We start from the raw sequence: 3,634 nt of genomic DNA on the forward strand, positions 1-3,634 counted from the left end.
GGGCACGGGTGACCTCGGAAAGGGGCCCGGAGGCCGGCCTGCCACGTGTGCGTTTCCAGGGAGGTGCCATGGGGGGCACTCCCCGGTGTTAGGGAGCTGGTAGGCTCGGAGGCAGTGTAGTGCCCGGGGGTGCCATAGCGGGAGATTCGGCAGAGGGTCGTGCCTGCCAAAAGGGAGCCACGTGTCCCAGCCAGGAGACCGTGTGAGGGCACGGAGAGAAAATTGGGGGGCGAGGCCCGAAATTGTGAGGACACCAACACAGGCGACGGGAATCTGGGTTGTTAGAACCAATAGTTTAAGCGAGAGGCGCTTGTTGAAAGCCCCGGGGTAGTTTAACTGTTAAATGGTTAGGGTAGATTAGGAGATGTACCCCTCCGCACCATCCATCCCCTCGCTCTCGTTGTGGGCCACTGGACCCACTTTGGGTTAGATCGCCGAACTCTGGGGAGGCCATTCTGAGGCTTCGTTGGGCCTCGGCACAGGACGTTAGCTCTCCCTTATTCCCCTCCGGGAAGGGAACGTAGGGGTTGGGAGTAGGCTAGGTGACAGGATAGGTTAGCCGAACAAGGACGATAAAGGGGGTTAGGGGACGATTTATAGTGGGGAAGTAAAAATAAAAACAAAAAAAAAAATAAGTTGGGGCTAAATTGGGTTTGACAAATTAAGGGAGTGGGTATGTACAGTGGCAGGCAAAGGCGGTAGGTGGGAGGGAAACAGGAAGGTAGATGCGAGCCCGCCTTCCAAGTGGCCAGCACCACCGCACTCCCTCCACCAACCTCCACTGAACGGCAAAAGCTGGCCAGCTTCATCTGCTGGCTGTGTTGCTGCAAGGCCTGTGCCGGCCCACTTCATCTGCCGGCTGGCTGTTTTTCTTCAAGGCCTGTGCCGGCCAACTTCATCGGCAGCTGTTGTTTTGCTGCGAGGCCTGTGCCGGCTGGATCATCGGCAGCTGTGTGCTGCAAGGCCTGTGCCGGCCAGTTCAGCTGCTGGCTGTTTTTCTTCGAGGCCTGTGCCGGCCAGTTCATCTGCCGGCTGTGTTTGCCTGCAGCGGCCTTCTTCTGCGGGCTGTGTTTGCCTGCCACCTTTGCCATGCCATGCCCACTGCCCACGTTCACCAGCCCCGTTCAATTTTTGCTTTCCCCCCCCCCCCTGTTCATTTCCATGTGCGCCAGGATCCGCAAGGCAACAGTTTGCAAGCTGCAAGAACTGCCCTGTTGGCAGCTACAACACGGGCCTGCAGTGGCGGCCCGTGCACCGTGTTTGTGTTCATGCATCCATTCGTTGTGCTCATTGCGTGTGCCACTTGAGCTGGCACGGAGACTACGTTTGTGCGGCCCATGCACCGTTGTGGTTCACTGCGTTCAGTTCAAAAGGGAAGGCCTTGGACTGCGTGTGAGCAGCCGGCCACGTTCCCTGTCACCTGCATTGTTTGAGTCAGAGACTGCATGTGGGCAGCCTGGCTCCCTGCTAACTGCTTTCTTTTGCAGAGTTCAATGATCCTGGGCCATGGTTTAGTGTAAGATTTGTAAGTTAAGGTTAAGATGTACTGTACATATGAGTGCGCCCTCCGGCATGTATGTCTTAGCGCTGGCAATTTTATTTAAGTCGTCCGTGTGAGTGAGTTTGTTTAGGTAGTTACTCAGCCCTCAGGTTATTTATTTTGGGGACACGAATACCATGAATGTCGCACTCAGGGATCCGTAGGTAAAGTGTACTAGGGAAAACTACACATGATGGCACACGAAAATTTGACGACTCGGGACGAGTCTGTAAAAAGGGAAGGGGTAGTGTTGTGGTTACCAGGATTCGCAAACCACCATTCAGGTCCCTTAGGTGAGGTATCTCGGTAAGTGCATGTGTAGTTAGGCCCAAACCCGTTGTCTAGTGGGAATACATGTCATTTATACGTGCTGCGACTCTTCAGGATAGCCGTTTTTCTTTTACTATCTTTATTTTTGGACCAATCGCCACCATCACAACCACAACAACAACCACCAACCACAACGCCGCTTCACCACAACCGCCATGACCTTTACCGTCGCAACTCGCCATACCATCGCATCACCGTCATCTCGCGCCACTCATGGGCACCGATGCTGGACTCGTGTAGGGCGCACGTTGAACAGCGTGTACAAAATCACGGATTTTCTGCTTCAAAAACGGATCCAAAACGACACACGCCCACTTTTTGCCGTCCAATCGGTGAGCGAGGGGCGATTGGCCCCGCCCCCAGGGCGTCGATATATGCAAATTTGTGGATCAAAAGCCTTCACGCCCACTTTTCTCGGGCCAATGGGGAGCGAGTTGAAAGGTCAAAGGGAGGGGGGTCAAAGGCGAAGTTACGGGGGGATAAAAGGACGGTGTTCGTCAGTCAAAAGAGTCGTAAAAGTCGGAGCGAAAGAGTCAGCAGAACGAGGAAACGAGGGGTCGGAGAGTCGCAAGAGAGAACGAGGGAGAGTCAGCAGAACGAGAACGGAGAGTCAAGAAGAGGAGAGTCGGAAGCAGAGGGTCAAGACTTCGCGGGCGGTGGAGCTGCTCGTCGTGTGCGTTGGAGTCGGAACGGAGGGGGACGGAGCTGTGGAAAGGCGGCGACACCAGACGAGGGGTGCTCGCGTCGTGCAGGAAGCTGCACCCGAGGGAGGCCGACAGCGCGACCTGGCCGAGGTGGAGACGCTCGTCGCATATAATAAAGATCCTCTATACCCCGAGCATCAGCAACCCCCTCCTGTTCCCCCCCGCGCTGAGATAGTGCGACCAAGGGGCCCCGTTCCCACCCCCTGCCAGGCACTGTCCACGAGGCCCGCGGGTTGCGGGGCCATCGCCGCTCCGCGTCTCATCACCAGACGGGTAGGCCCGACCCGGTCTCGGCCCCAGGCCTACCTCATTCTTGAGGGTATTTCTTTTCCTTGGTTTTGGGTATGTGTTGTCGGCGCCGTCTGTGAAGTAGAATTGTATAAGTGTTGCCGTGTGCTCGGTAGTCGGTATTAGCTCTGCACTGTGTTTTCACTTTTATGTTTGCTTTTTGTGTAAATGGAATTGTGTTTTCTTTTTTTTGTGTGCATTTGGTGGAATTGTATTTGTGTGCTTCCCGTGTGCCGCAAATAAATGTGCTTTATTGTTGAACTGTTACCCGCTTCGCTTCGTCTTTTTCCCCATTGAACCCCCATCTTGCTTCACGTAAAGGGTTGGTAGTGGGCTGAATACACCCGATAATTAATCGAACCGTCGAGGTCGACGATAACACCGCTCGGTTATTCTGATAGTACGGAACGGGTCGCTTAAGTGGCCCGTGTCCGAAGTCGACCTGCGGCGAGGTGCGATCGCCCGGTCTACCCTCCGCGTGGGTACTTAGGTAGTTCGAATTTGGCGAGCAACCCTATCCCACGCGGGGGCTGATTGGCTCGATCGCGGTGAGACCGAAAGGTCCACCCGTGACTGGTTCCCGGCGTTAGTCCGAGAGGGTCACGACTGGATTGTCCGTCCGGTGGGCGACGTGCCGCGATTCGAGTTACGTGGCCGGTCGCACGCCGGCGGGCGCGAAAACCGCAACAATATATATATATATATATATATATCCTGGTGTTGGCGTAGTGGTTAGGGTAGCAGCTTGGGATCCAAAAGATCCTGAGTTCAA

The sequence above is a fragment of the Eptatretus burgeri genome, chromosome 2, assembly GCF_056783735.1.
Source record: "Eptatretus burgeri isolate ZD-2024b chromosome 2, Ebu_testis_v1, whole genome shotgun sequence".
NCBI lineage: Eukaryota > Metazoa > Chordata > Myxini > Myxiniformes > Myxinidae > Eptatretus > Eptatretus burgeri.